The sequence below is a fragment of the Aotus nancymaae genome, unplaced genomic scaffold (genome assembly GCF_030222135.1).
Source record: "Aotus nancymaae isolate 86718 unplaced genomic scaffold, 86718_ANA_hifiasm-v0.15.2.pri h1tg000012l, whole genome shotgun sequence".
Classification (NCBI taxonomy): Eukaryota; Metazoa; Chordata; class Mammalia; order Primates; family Aotidae; genus Aotus; species Aotus nancymaae.
In genome coordinates this window covers 48,666,844-48,681,554 of record NW_026988423.1, presented here as the reverse complement: position 1 = coordinate 48,681,554, position 14,711 = coordinate 48,666,844, and the positions used below count along the sequence as shown (strand labels likewise).

Below are 14,711 nucleotides of genomic sequence, written 5' to 3'. Positions count from 1 at the left end.
GGGGCTCGGTTCAGCCCACCTGATACTGCAGGGTCAGATTCGGCTCCCACTAGCACGCATCGAGCGCCTCTCACGTTAAGTGCCCCCGGCATTCGCTGCCTCCCGAGGCCCATCGTACAGATGAGAAAACGGAGGCACGGAGAGTTAAAGTGGCTTAGCCCGTGGTGGGCGGCGGTGCGGGGACTGGACCTCGAGCCCCGACCCTCAGCCGAGGACCTGCCGGGCTCCCTAGGCCCAGGTTGTGGAAAAGTCGACCCTCAGGCCGCCGCAGGTCAGTTCTAGAAGGGCGACGCGGAGGGCCGGGGTGGAAGCCATCCTTCCGCCCGAGCGGCGGGCGAGACGCGCCGCGCCCCGGCCAGAGAACCCACCCCGACGCGGAGAGCCGGGCGGCCGCGGCGAACTGAGGCGCCCAGCAACCCCGAACCCCGGGGCCCGACCTCACCCACCCGGCTGTCACCGCGAAGGCTCACACTCACCACGGGCAGCTCAGCTGCTCTCTGGGGGCCCCTGGGCAGGACGCAGGCCCGCACCACTGAGGCGCTACCACAGCCCGTGCCGGCCGCGGGGGTGGAGGCGTGGCCATAGGGCCGCCGCCCCGCCCACTCAAGCCTTGCGCGCTATCGTGGCCCCGCGCTCCCGCCCCCCCAGCGAATCCGCGCTCTTGGTACGGCCCGTCTGGCCACGCCCCCTCGCAGCTCGGCTGGGTTGCCCCGCGGAGAACCCAAAGTGAGTCATTTTGGGGGTGGTAAAGTCGCCTGGCGGCAGCCGCTACAACCATAACTTCTCCAGCTCTGACCCTGCGGTTCACCGGGCCGGCTGCCCACCCTCCTGGGGGGTCACTGCAGGGCCGTAGCTGTGCGCCGGCCGGTCTGGCCTCCTCCTTGGGGCCACCGCTCGCTTGTGATCGCCCCATTGTCTCTTCCACGACCCTCAGTTTCCTCACCTGAAGAGGGCGAGGCTGCAGGCCCGGGTCGTCTCCCTGGGTTCCCTCCATCCAATCTGACGGCCGAGGGCGCGCGTTTGTTTTTAGAGACAGGGTCTTGCTCTGACGCCGGGGCTGGCGTGCAGTGATGCAATCACAGCTCACTGCAGCCTTCAACTCCTGGGCTCAGGCGATTCTACCACTTAAGCCTCCCAGTACCGGGGACTACCGGCGCACGCCACCACACCTAGCTAATTTTATTTTATTTTATTTTATTTTTTATTTTTTGCAGAGATGCGGTCTCGCTATGATGCCCAGGCTGGTCTTGAACTGGCCTCAAGCGATCCTCCCTCCTCGGCCTCTCAAAATGCTGGGATTACAGGCGTGAGGCCCCACACCCTGCCTAGAACTTAAATTTGAAGGCTGGCCAGTTGAGGGTGGGAAGTGACCAAGCAGGAGTCAAGCCCTGTATGGAAGAGGAGTGGTGGCGGGGTACAGAGAGCTTCTGGGGTTTGAAAAGTCTGGCAGCCTTGGTGGGAATATGAAGCCCACCTCTGCCTCCTGCTATGGTTTCCATGTCACCGGGTCATGAAGTTTCAGTATAACCTTTGTTCCTAAAGGATTTACAGCAGGGTGTTAGTGAGTATTCTCATCGCCATTGTTACTACTTCTACTACTACTATTATTGCCAGCTATGCTGTGAATTTCTTTTGCAGCACTGAGCAGCTCACTTCTTTCAGGGTTCCTTCTCCATCTTTTAAAAATAGGCCGCATACGGTGGCTCATGCCTGTAATCCCAGCACTTTGGGAGGCCGAGGCTGATGGATCACCTGGGGTCAGGAGTTTGAGACCAGCCTGGCCAACATGGCAAAACCCCGTCTCTACTAAAAATACAAAAATTAGCTGGGCATGGTGGCAGGTGCCTGTAATCCCAGCTACTTGGTAGGCTGAGGCAGGAGACTCGCTTGAATCTGGGAGGCAGAGGTTGCAGTGAGCCGAGATTGCACCACTGCACTCCAGCGTGGTGGACAAAGTGAGACTCTGTCTCAGAAAATATATATATATATGATATTTTTATATATTGTATATTTTATATATAACATATATAAATATAGCATTTTTATATATTATACAAATATGTTCTATAATAATATATATATTATTTACTTTTTGAGACGGAATCTCCCTTTGTCACCCAGGCTGGAGTGCAGCCTCCACCTCCTAGGCTCATGTGATCCTCCTGCCTCAGCCTCCCTCATAGCTGGAATTACAGACATGTGCCATCACACCCAGCTAATTTTTTTTTTTTTTTCATTTTAAAGAAAGTTAATTGAAATTTTTTTGTAGACATGGTGTTTTGCCATGTTTCTCAGGCTGCTCTCAAACTTCTGGCCTCAAGCAGTCCTCACACCTTGGCCTCCCAAAGTGCTGAGATTACAAGTGTGATCACTGCATCCAGCCTAAATTTTTAATTTTCTGTAGAGACAAGGTCTCACTATGTTGCCCAGGCTGGTCTCGAACTCCTGGCCTCAAGTGATCCCTTGCCTCAGCCTCCCAAAGTGGAGGGATTACAGATATGAGCCACCATTCCCATCCACTCTTCGTCTTTAAAATATTGTGAAAATAGCAAAATCCTATATAAAGAGATTATTACCATGGTCCGGGTACCAGGCTTCCTATGTCCAGAAACCAGTTCCTCCAATAGATTGGATGAATGCAGTAGCCCTCAGGGTGGGGCACAATACCTGTCCAGCTAAGGGATTGAACAGGTAATTCCCACGTTCGCCCCTGGAGAGAGCTGCGGAAAAATTCATCACCCAGCTATCTGATACTCTGTGCCATCTTTTCTACACTCTGTTGGATATCTCCCCTGGCTGTCCCAGTGACGCTCCAAATTTCAACTCTGACTCCATGCCCCCTGCTTTTTTGTGAAACCAGAACTCCTAAAACACTTGAGTCTTCTCTCTCTGCTAATAATATCATAGCGTCACTAAGGAAACATCAAGAAACAGGCATTTTACCTCTTTTTTTTTTTTTTTTTGAGATGGAGTTTCGCTCTTTGTTACCCAGGCTGGAGTGCAATGGCGCAATCTCAGCTCACCGCAAGCTCCGCCTTCTGGGTTCAGGCAATTCTCCTGCATCAGCTTCCCGAGCAGGTGGGATTACAGGCGCGCGCCACCATGCCCAGCTAATTTTTTTTTTGTATTTTTAGTAGAGGCGGGGTTTCACCATGTTGACCAGGATGGTCTCAATCTCTTGACCTCGTGGTCCACCCGCCTCGGCCTCCCAAAGTGCTGGGATTACAGGCATGAGCCACCGCGCCCGGCCATTTTACCTCTTTGGGCTTCTCCCATTGAACCAATAACCAGGTCCTGTGAATTCTATCTGCAGGACTTCCTCTTATCTTTTCTGCTGTCCCTGCTCTAGTTAGGGCCACGTGAATTCACTGTTTACCTTGATGATCTCAGCAGCTTTTTTTTTTTTTTTTTGAGATGGAGTCTCACTGTGTCACCCGGAGTGCAGTGACACGATCTGGGCTTACTGCAACCTCTGCCTCCTGAGTTCAAGCGATTCTCCTGCCTCAGCCTCCCAAGTAGCTGGGATTATAGGTGTGAGCCACTGCACCCAGCTAATTTTTGTATTTTTAATAGAGACAAGGTTTCACCATGTTGGCCAGGCTGGTCTGGAACTCCTGACCTCAGGTGATCCATCTGCCTCAGCCTCCCAAAGTGCTGGGATTACAGGTGTGAGCCACCATGCCCAGCTGGCTTCCTGACTATGTCCACCTCTGGTTTCTGCTACACCCACTGACAAGAAAGCTTCTCTTCTTGCCACGTGGCCCCAACTAGTCTATAAACAACAACAACAAAATTAGCTGAGCCTTGTGAGCACCTGTAGTCTCAACTACTGGGGAGGCTGAGGTTGGAGTATTACCTGAGCCTAGGAAGTGGAGAAAAATAAAAACTCAGCCAGGCTCGGTGGCTCAGACCTGTAATCCCAGCACTTTGGAAGTCCAAGGCAGGAGGATCAGTTGAGCTCAGGAGTTTGAGACCAACCTGGGCAACATGGCAAAACCCTGTTTCTATTTTAAAAAATAAAACTAAATTAATAAAATTGAAAATATCAAAACTCGATGTGTGACAAACAGCTACAAGTAAAGTCAAAAGACAAATGACAAACTAGGAGAAAATATTTGCAATTATATTTAAAGGACTAATTTGCTTAATAAAGAACACTACTAATTAATAAGAAAAAACTAATTCACACAAATTAGACAAAAGATATGAGTCATCAGTTCACATGAAAAGAAACACAAATGACTCTTAACTACATAAAAAGTGCCTCTACTGCATGCATAAAGAAATGCAAATGAAAACTTGGCTGACATGCCATTTTTTACCTGTGACTATGACAAAATCCAAAAGTTGATGGCACACAATTAGTGAAGCTGTGTGGAAATAGACTTATTGTTGCTACATCCATATTTGGATACCATCCAGCTATAAAAACAAACGAGGGGCCGGCTGGGCACCGTGGCTCACGCCTGTAATCCCAGCACTTTGGGAGGCTGAGGCAGGCAGATCACCTGAGGTCAGGAGATGGAGGTCAGCCTGGCCAACATGGTGAAACCCCATCTCTACTAAAAATACAAAAATTAGCCGGGCGTGGTGGCACATGCCTGTAGTCCCAGCTACTTGGGAGGCTGAGACAGGAGAATCACTTGAACCCAGGAGGCGGAGGTTGCAGTGAGCTGAGATTGTGCTGTTGCACTCCAGCCTGGGTGACAGAGCAAGACTCCATCTCAAAGAAACAAAGACAAACAGAAAAGAGGCCAGCAGGGCACGGTGGCTCACACCTGTAATCCCAACACTTTAGGAGACTGAGGCAGGTGGATTACTTGAGGTGGGGAGTTTGAGACCAGCCTGGCCAACATGGTGAAACCTCGTCTCTTGAAAATACAAAACATTAGCTGGGCGTGGTGGTGGGCACCTGTAATCCCAGCTAGTTGGGAGTCGGAGGCAGGACAATCACTTGAACCTGAGAGGCAGAGTCTGCAATGAACGGAGATTGCAACACTGCAGTCCAGCCTGGGTGACAGAGTGAAACTTCGCCTCACACAAACCAGCAAGGAAGCTCATTGCTTAAACAGAACAATCTCTGAGACATATTGATAAAAGAAATATGCAAGATTTGGAACAGCAGGTATAGAAAGTTACTGTTTGTGTGTTCTCGAACAATTGTGGTGGGAAGTGAAGGAAGATATTACCTCTGGAGTCCTGCTGATGTGAGTTAGGTCATTTAAACCACAGCTCACCTCCCCTTTCCACACCCTTCCAACATAATTACTTATATACCTAATTATTATTATTTTTTGAGACAGAGTCTCCCTTTGATGCCCAGGCTGGAGTGCAATGTCATGATCTTGGCTCACTGTAACCTCCGTCTCCTGGGTTCAAGCAATTCTCCTATGTCAAACTCCCTAGTGGCTGGGACAGTCACATGCAACCACGCCTGGGTAATTTTTGTAAATTTTTTTGAGATGGAGTTTCCCTCTTGTTGCCCAGGCTAGAGTGCAATGGCAGGATCTCTGCTCACCGAAACTTCCGCCTCCCCTATTCAAGCAATTCTCCTGCCTCAGCCTCCCAAGTAGCTGGGATTACAAGCATGCGCCACCACGCCTGGATAATTTTGTATTTTAGTAGAGACAGGGTTTCTTCATGTTGGTCAGGCTGGTCTTGAACTCCTGACCTCAAGTGATCGACCCAACTCAGCATCCCAAAGTGCTAGGATTACAGGCACGAGCTAACGCGCCCGGCTAATTTTTGTATTTTTAGTAGAGACAGGGTTTCAGCATATTGCTCAGGCTGGTCTCAAACTCCTGACCTCAGGTGATCTGCGTACCTTGGCATCCCAAAGTGTTGAGATTACAGGCATGAGCCACTGCACAGGCCCATATACCTAATTTAGTTCCTCTGTTAATCATTTTTATAATTTAAGTAGTAGTCTGGTGCCTTTATTTTTTGTTCTATGAACAGTATCTCTTAATATTGTACCATGAAGCTTCCCTTTCCCTTTGCTCTGATTGAACTTGATAACATCTATATTCTAAATACGTTTTCTGGCCAGGTATGGTAGCTCTCAACACTTTGGGAGGCTGAGGTGGGAGGATGGCTTGAGGCCAGGAGTTCAAGACCAGCCTGGGCAACACAGTGAGACTCTATCTCAAAAAAAAATTTTTTTTTAATTACCCAGCCTGGGCACGGTGGCTCACACCTGTAACACCAGCACTTTGGAGGCAGAAGCGCGCAGATCACCTGAGGTCAAAAGTTGGAGACCAGCCTAGCCAACATGGCAAAACCCCATCTCTGCTAAACAAATACAAAAATTAGCCGGGTGTGGTGGTGGGTGCCTGTAATCCCAGCTACTTGGGAGGCTGAGGCATGGGAATCGCTTGAACCCAGGAGGCAGAGGTTGCAGTGAGCCGAGATTGTGCCACTGCACTCCAGCCTGGATGAGAGAGTGAGACTCCATCTCAAAAAGAAAACAAATAAAAGCAGTGGAGCTGGGCATGGTGGCTCACGCCTGTAATCCCAGCACTTTGGGAGGCCGAGGTGGGGGATTGTTTGAGGTCAGAAGTTCGAAACCAAACTGAGCATCAGAGCAAGACCCCGTCTCTACAAAAAATAAAAAATTAGTCAGGTGTGGTGGCACGTGCCTGTAGTCCTAGCTACTCAGGAGGCTGAGGTGGGAGGATTACTTGAGCCTGGAGGCTGAGGCTACAGTGAACTGTGATTGTGCCACTGCACTCCAGCCTGGGCAACAGAGCCAGACTCTGTCTCAAAAAAAAAAAAAAGAAGAAAAAAAAACGAAAAAGAAAAAGTGGATTCAGGCCGGGTGCGGTGGCTCACACCTGTAATCCCAGCACTTTGGGAGGTGAAGGTGGGTGGATCACCTGAGGTCAGGAGTTGGAGACCAGCCTGATAAACATGGAGAACCCCGTCTCTACTAAAAATACAAAATTAGCTGGGCATGGTGGCGCATGCCTGTAATCCCAGCACTTTGAGAGGCTGAGGTGGGTGGATCACCTGAGGTCAGGAGTTCAAGACCAGCCTGATAAACATGGAGAAGCCCATCTCTACTAAAAATACAAAATTAGCTGGGCATGGTGGCGCATGCCTGTAATCCCAGCTACTCAGTAGGCTGAGGCAGGAGAATCGCTTGAACCTGGGAGGCGGATGTTGCAGGGAGCTGAGATTGTGCCATTGCACTCCAGGCCTCAGCAACAAGAGTGAAATTCCATCTCAAAAAAAAAGAAAAGAAAAAGTGGATCCCAGATTAACTTGGCCTTGAGAGAAGCTGGATTGACGTCCCCCACAGATGCTAGAGGGGTGTGGTTGATCCAATGAGGAGACATTCCCATTTCCCCCGAACTACGGATGTCACACCAGCTTCTGACACAGTGTCTCATGTGTGTCCAGTACCACACCATGGCCTTTGGACAGGGCAGTTCATTTCCCTTGAGCGATGTCCATAAGGGTGCAAAGCAAGTGAGTTGGCAGATTTCCTGGAACTACAGCACTGGGATGACCCTGCAGGGTCAGGGGTGAGAACATCACCAAAGTGCAGAAGCACAGACTCTCTCTCTGGATATCGGGGGCCAAATTCCAATTAGACAGAACCAAATACATGGGCTTGGGCAAGTGTCTTTATTACACTCCCTGGATAAAGTCAGTGGCGACCAGGCGTAGTGGCTCATGCCTGTAATCCCAGCAATTTGTGAGGCTGAGGCAGGAGGATCACTTGAGGCCAAGAGTTCAAGACCAACCTGGACAACACAGTGACACCCCCTATTTCTCTCTCTCTCTCTTTTTTTGAGATGGTGTCTTGCTCTGTCACCCAGGCTAGAGTACAGGGGTGTGATCTCAGCTCACTGCAACCCCACCTCCCAGGTTCAAGTGATTCTCCTGTCTCATCCTCCTGAGTAGCTGAGATTACAGGCGCACACCACCATGCCCAGATAATTTTTGAATTTTGAGTAGAAATGGGGTTTCATCATGTTGGCCAGGCTGGTCTTAAACTCCTGACCTCAGGTGATCACCTGTCTCGGCCTCCCAAAGTGTTAGGATTACAGACGTGAGCCACTGCGCTCAGCCCACCCCATTTCTATGTTAAAAAAAAATAAAAACAAAAAATAAATTAAAATGAGATCAGAGAAACAGGAAGGGGGCAGTTGCTGTCAAGTGCAAAGCCCTGAGGATGGTTGCCCCGCCTGGCTCTCTTCAATGTCCAGATAACTTCCCCAGACCTTCTTCCCTGCCTCTTTGTTGCCCCACACCCCTGGGTCCTCCTAACACCAAAGTTTAAAGGTTTCAAAGAGGCAGCCCTGAAATGAGAAAGCAATACAAACCAGTGCTTCCATTCGTGTTGTGGAAAAAAAAGAAAAAAGAGAAAGGAAAGGAAATGAAATGAGAAAGCAAACACGACCTTTAGCTACAGCAGATCGGGTTTCCAGCCAGCTGTGTGGCCAGGGATGGGTCCTGGGCATGCGGACCCAGGCAGTTGCGTGAGGATTAAATGAGTTGCTGTATGTGTGACGTGAGCTGGTGCACGCAGCGGTTCTCAGCGCCCAGGACGGCTTCTTTCTCCTTCCTACTCCCTGCATACTCACCCCCGCTTCCCCGATTTCACTCCCATTCTTTGTTCCTCTCTGTTACGCAACCAAACTTTCGACTCTTCTGGGTTTGCATGCTGGAGTCAGAGCGAGCTTCTAGGGAAATGAGAGGGTGCGTTAGGGGAGAGGGGGCTTTGGAAGCCACGCCCTTTCTCCCCTTATTCCTCCCCATTCTTGTCCACATGCCAATGGGCCAGAACCTTTGCCCTGCGTCCCCAGCGTGACACAAGCCCCATGATTCTGTGCCTAAAATTGCTTGGCTGCTGCTCCTGGCTGTTGCCAAGGCAACCAGCACCATCGTGCAAGGGCCAATGAAGAGAAGGCTGCCTGTTCAGACAGTGCTTAAAGGACACCTGCCTGTGCCTCTGACAGTCACTTAGCAGAAAAGGAAGTTGATGAGAGCTGGTCCCTGGCCTCCAGGGGCTGGGAGTCTCCAGGCAGACTCATATCCCAGCACCTACTGGTCTAATTCAGTGATTCTCAAACCAGGAACAACAGCCTCACCTGGGAACTTGTTAGAAATGTCAAATTAGGGCCGGACGTGGTGGCTCAAGTCTGTAATCCCAGCACTTTGGGAGGCTGAACTGGGCGGATTGCTTGAGCCCAGGAGTTTGAGACTAGCCTGGAGAACACGGCGAGACCCGATCTCTGTAAAAAATTGGCCAGGAGAGCTGGGCACGGTGGTTCAAGCCTATAATTCCCAACACTTTTGGAGGCTGAATTGGGCAAATCGCTTGAGCCCAGGAGTTTGAGACCAGCCTGGAGAAAATGGCGAGACCCCATCGCTACAAAAATTAGCCAGGCGGGCTGGGCACGGTCACTCATGCCTGAAATCCCAGCACTTTGGGAGGTCGAAGCGAGCGGATCCTGAGGTCCAGAGATCGAGACCATCCTGGCCAACAGTGGTGAAACCCCATCGCTACTAAAAACACCAAAATTAGCCGGGCATAGTGGCGAGTACCGGTAATCCCAGCTACTCAGGAGGCTGAGGCAGGAGAATCACTTGAACCCGGAAGGCGGAGGTTGCAGTGAGCCGAGATCGAACCACTGTACTCCAGCCTGGGTGACAGAGGGAGACTCTGTCTGAAAAAAAAAAAAAAAATTACCAGGCACAATAGTATGCACCTGTGGTCCCAGCTACTCAGGAGCTTCAAGTGGGAGGATTACTTGAGCCTGGAAGGTTGAAGCTGCAGTGAACTATGGTTGTGTCACCGTACTCCAGCTTGGGTGACACAGCAAGATCCTGTCTCAAAAAAAGGGGGAGAGAGGGAGGGAAAAACGGAGAAAAATGACTGACAAGTTTCAGGCCCCTTTCCAAATTGATTGAATCAGAAAGTCTGGGGGTGGGGCCCTGCCATCTGTGGCTTAACAAGCTCTCTAGGTGATGCTGATACAGGCTGAAGATTGAGAACCACAGATCTGTTCTTTTCCTTTTTTTTTTCCCCCGCTGGAGACAGGGTCTTCCAGTCACCCAGGCTGAAGTGCAGTGGTGCAATCATAGCTCACTGCAGCCTCGATCTCCTGGGCTCAAGCAAATCCTCCCACTTCAGCCTCCCGAGTAGCTGGGACTATAGGCTCACACCACCCCCGTCAGCTACTTTTTCTGTGAAGACAGCATCTCACTATGTTGCCCAGGCTGGTCTTGAACTCCTGGGCTCAAGCGATCCTCCTGCCTCAGCCTCCTAAATAGATGCACACTACCATACCTGGCTAAGTTTTTTATTTTTTGTAGAGACTGGGTCTTGCTCTGTTGCCCCGGCTGGTCTTGAAGTCCTGGGCTTAAGCGATCCTCCTCTCTTGTCCTCCCAAAGTGCCAGGAGTACAGGCCTGAGACACCACGCCTAGCCTAAACCCTAGTCTTGAGATCTCGCCGACATGCCAGGTTGATCTCTTTCCACACTTCTGCCCCCACAGACTCTCAGGGTCCCATCTCATAAAACATATGTCTGAATGCTTCACTCCTTCCCACAATTTTTTTTTTTCTTTGAGACAGAATGTCGCTCTGTCGCCCAGGCTGGAGTGCAGTGGTGCAATCTCGGCTCACCGCAATTCCCTGCCTCAGTCTCCTGAGTGGCTGGGATTACAGGCAGGCCACTGCACCTGGCTAATTTTTGTATTTTTAGTAGAGACAGAGTTTTGCCATGTTGGCCACACTGGTCTTGAAATCCTGACTGTAAGGTTTGTTCTTGGGTTCTTGCCGAGTTTAAAAGGAAGAAACTGAGGCCAACACAAGAAGATCCAATATGAAAGATTTATTCAGGCTCCTGGGCGAGGTTCTACAACCCGACAGGAGAGGTTGGAGAAGTCGTGCAGACTCCTCTCAGACGTGGGGTTTTATAGGGAGTGAAGGAGCTCGATTGGTTGTGGGAGAGCAGGACTACTATTGGATAAGGTTACAAGCCTTTGTTTGCATACAGGACTTGGCTGCTATTGGTTAGAATTACTCGGCTGCTATTGGCTAGAAAGACTCGGCTGCTATTGGCTAGAAAGACTTGGCTGCTATTGGCTAGAATCACAAGACCCTGCTGGCATACTGGGTTCTTTAAGGGAAAGCCAGGCTGTGCGAGAAAGGGAGAAGGAAACATGCCCGAGCTTGTCCGAGCTTTTGGGGAAAAAAGGCGGGGGGGTGTGCATCCGAACTCCCGGCAAGGCAATCGGCCTTACACTGATCTCAGGTAATCTGCCGGCCTCTGCTTCCCAAAGTGCTGGGATTACAGGCATGAGCCGCGGTGCCCAGCCCCTTCTCACAATTTGGAATCTCCTTTTTTTTGCATACATATCTCGACTAGGAGCTCCTGACCTATTTAGGCAGTGCATGGGCTTATGAAGTCTCCCACTGGTTTAAGTTTCCCTTTGAGTAAGCTGAAATATATCCTCATGTAAATCCACATTTTATCATATGCTTGTCTAATTCCCCGTAACAGAGATTATAGGATTCTTTTATTTTATTTTGGGGATGGAGTCTCACTCTGTTGACCAGGCTGGAGTGCAATGGCACGATCTCAGCTTGCTGTAGCCTCCACCTCCCAGTTCAAGCAATTTTCCTGCCTCAGCATCGTAAGTAGCTGGGATTACAGGCATGTGCCATCACATCCAGCTAATTTTTACATTTTTAGTAGAGATGGGGTTTCAGCATGTTGGCCAGGCTGGTCTTGAACTCCTGACCTCAGGTGATTGGCCCACCTTGGCCTCCCAAAGTGCTGGGATTATAGGCATGAACCACTGTGCCAGCCACAGGATTATTTTTAAAGTATGAGAGGAAGGAGGAATATCTATGCTATCCATTTCCTCTGCAGGTAGACAAAGCAGGTAGGCTGGGTCCAGTGGCTCATGCCTGTAATCCCAGCACTTTGGGAGGCCGAAGACGGAGGATCACTCAGGGGCAAGAGTTCGAGACCAGCCTGGACAACAAGGCAGATCCCATCTCTACAAATAATTTTTAAAAAATTTTTAAAGGCCAGGTGCAGTGGCTCATGCCTGCAATCCCAACACTTTGGGAGGCAGAGGTGGGAGGATCACTTGAGGTCAGGAATTCAAGACCAGCCTGGGCAACAGAGTGAGACCCCATGTGTACAGTTTTTTGGTTTTTTTTTTTTTTTTTTGAGATGGAGTCTCACTCTGTGGCCCAGGCTGAAGTGCAATAGTGAAATCTTGGATCACCGCAAACTCCACCTCCTGGGTTCAAGCAATTCTCCTGCCTCAGCTTCCTGAGTAGCTAAGATGACAGGCATGTGCCACCTTGCATGGCTTTTTTTTTTTTTTTTTGAGACAGAGTCTTGCTCTGTCACCCAGGCTGGAGTGCAGTGGTGCAATCTCAACTCACTGCAACCTCTGCCTCCCAGATTCAAGTGATTCTCCTGCCTCAGCCTCCCAAGTAGCTGGAACTACAGGAGTGTGCCACCATGCCCAGCTACTTTTTTGTATTTTTAGTAGTGTTATAAGTAGAATTTTCAATGCTGCAAAAGAAGTAGCACTTGGATATAAATTTCCTCAGCAACCCATTTACTTCTATACAAGGGTGCGGCTCACAGATGGAACAATGGCGAGTGCACATTTGGACAAGGATGGGGAGGGTACTTATGCCTGATGGGGGTCACCCCTACTGCTGTGTCATTCCCCTATTGGCTAGGGTTAGAACGCACAGGCTAGACTAATCCCGATTGGCTATTTTAAATAGAGCAGGGGTCCAAGCTGGAGTGGCAGGGTGGGTGGTTTGGCGGGAAGGATGGTCACGGGTGGGTCAGAGCAGGTAGTCAGGGGTGACCTACATCAAAGAAGATGACCGGAGCAGGTGACCGGGATGAGTCAGGACGGAGCCGGGGGCCAGGGGAACAGATGTGAACTACTGATTAGAACCAGTGGAGAAGGTTGTTTACTGAAACTACAAGAAAGTTAAACTTTAAAATAGAGAATCAAAGAATAAGAGAGCTGAACATACTGACATACTGATTCTTTGAAGAGAAACTTGGGATTTACTATATCTAACAGTAGAGATGGGGTTTCACCATGTTGGCCAGGATGGTCTCGATCTCTTGAGCTTAGGTGATCTGCTTGCCTCGTCCTCCCAAAGTGCTGGGATTATAGGCGTGAGCCACTGTGCCTAATTTTTGTATTTTTAGTAGAGATGGGGTTTCACCATGTTGCGCAGGCTGGTCTCAACCTCCTGACCTCAGGTGAGCCACTCGCCTTGGCTGGCCACCACACCTGGCTGGGGGAGACTTTTTGTCCCAGAGGCAGCTCTTGAGCTCTCAGGGCCTAAGAGAAACACTGCTGCTGCTGTTGGGGGTGTGCCGCTGGTATCTGGAAAAGTAAGAAACTTAATCAGGCCCCTTATGTAGATCCTTGGGGACAATGACAGGATTATTTTAATTGTTTTGGCAATGTTGGTTCTGGCAAGTGTGGCAAGAGAAAAATATAATGCCTTAGCTCAAAAAAGAAAAAAAAACACCTGGCCTCATTCTGCAGAACATGTTTTTCAAGAGGGATTAGTGTTTTGCATGAGAAGGAAGGAGCCTCAGAAACTATCCATTTTTGCCTTGGGCTACCAGAGGGGACATGGCTGTCTGTACCCTCTGTTTGAAGAGGATGTCTCTTTTTTTTTTTATGGTTCTCTTCCTCCTCCCTTTTTATTTAAATTTTTATGTTTTTATTTATTTTTTTATTTTATTTGAGATGGAGTCTCTCTGTTGCTCAGGCTGGAGTGCAGTGGTGCGATCTCAGCTCACTGCAACCTCTGTTTCCTGTGTCCAAGCCATTCTCCTGCCTCAGCCTCCCGAGTAGCTGGGATTACAGATGCCCACCATCACACCTGGCTAAGTTTTGTATTTTTAGTAGAGATGGGGTTTTACCATGTTGGCCAGACTGGTCTTGAACTCCTGACCTCAGGTGATCCTCTCACCTCGGCCTCCCAAAGTGTTGGGATTAGAGGCATGAGCCACCGTGCCCAGCCTATTTTTTATTTTTTTTAGAGACGGTTTCTGTCATCCGGGCTGGAGTGTAGTGGCATGATCATAGATAGCTCACTGCAGCCTCAACCTCCTGGGCTCAAGAGATCCTAATGCCTCAACTTCCCGAAGTGCTGGGATTACAGACGTGAGCCACCCAGGAATTTTTTTACTAGCATTTCCACCTTGCTGGCGTTCCTGGAAGCATAGAATTGGAGAAATAATTACGGTGGTTCTCCGGGGACTCACTCCCAGTCCCTGCAGCGGGGCAAGTCTTCCCAGGCCCCCACTGGAATCGTGTAGGAAGCACAGGCCTCAATGAGCCAGCTGTGTGCTACGCCAGCTCTGAGGCCTTGGCCCCTCCACTGCCCTTCCTTCCACTGATAATACCTGCCTGGCTGCCTCTCTGTGCTCCACAAGGCCCTGGAAAATCCCCAAAGTCACCAGCCCTTAGCCCTGGGGGCTCAGGGCTAGAAATCAGAAATGGCGCAGGAGGCCAGGCACAGTGGCTCGCGCCTATAATCCCAGCACTTTGGGAGGCCGAGGTGGGTGGATCACGAAGTCAGAAGATCGAGACCATCCCGGCTGACGTGGTGAAACCCCGTCTCTATTAAAAATACAAAAAATTAGCCAGGCGTGGTGGCGGACACCTGTAATCCCAGCTACTTGGGAT

General features: G+C 49.9%; 1 protein-coding gene across 3 annotated transcripts in view; it reads right to left on the bottom strand.

Annotated features, from left to right (window-relative positions):
* Positions 1-8,614, bottom strand: part of LOC105714893 (NADPH--cytochrome P450 reductase) — a 73,870-nt gene extending 65,256 nt beyond the window's left edge. The window contains exon 1 of one of the 3 annotated variants that reach the window (XM_021672190.2): positions 8,592-8,614. The gene's annotated coding sequence lies outside the window, so the exon portion shown is untranslated. The other 2 variants (XM_021672191.2, XM_021672198.2) reach the window with 2 other exon arrangements.
* Between the last annotated feature and the right edge of the window lie 6,097 nt (positions 8,615-14,711).